This window comes from Halyomorpha halys, unplaced genomic scaffold, assembly GCF_000696795.3.
Source record: "Halyomorpha halys isolate HHAL.00 unplaced genomic scaffold, Hhal_1.1 Scaffold6881.1, whole genome shotgun sequence".
Lineage (NCBI taxonomy): Eukaryota > Metazoa > Arthropoda > Insecta > Hemiptera > Pentatomidae > Halyomorpha > Halyomorpha halys.
In genome coordinates this window covers 3,686-4,083 of record NW_027113992.1, presented here as the reverse complement: position 1 = coordinate 4,083, position 398 = coordinate 3,686, and positions in this window count along the sequence as shown.

The window sequence follows — 398 nt, the reverse complement described above, 5'->3', positions numbered from 1 at the left end:
TTAATGAAAAACCTAAGTTGAAAAAAACACATCAAACAATTTTCCAGTTACAGGTTTCAATACTTATTATAACAGTTATAATTAATTACACAATCAATCAAAGTCTAAATATAGATATCTAACTTAGTTATTTCTAATATCAAGGATTTTCATATTTTCAAAAATAATACTCTCTGGATATGTCCCATGGTCCCTCTAACAATAACAAACTCCCAGACTCCCCTTTTCGAATTTTGTTTCAGTTAATTAAAAAATTAAGGTTAAAAAAATGACTACTTTTCAGTCAAAGGACTACTTTTCAGTCAAGCAATAACAAACTCCTCCGACTTCTCTTTTGAGTTTTGTTTCAGTTAATGAAAAACCTAAGTTGAAAAAACACATCAAACAATTTTCCAGTT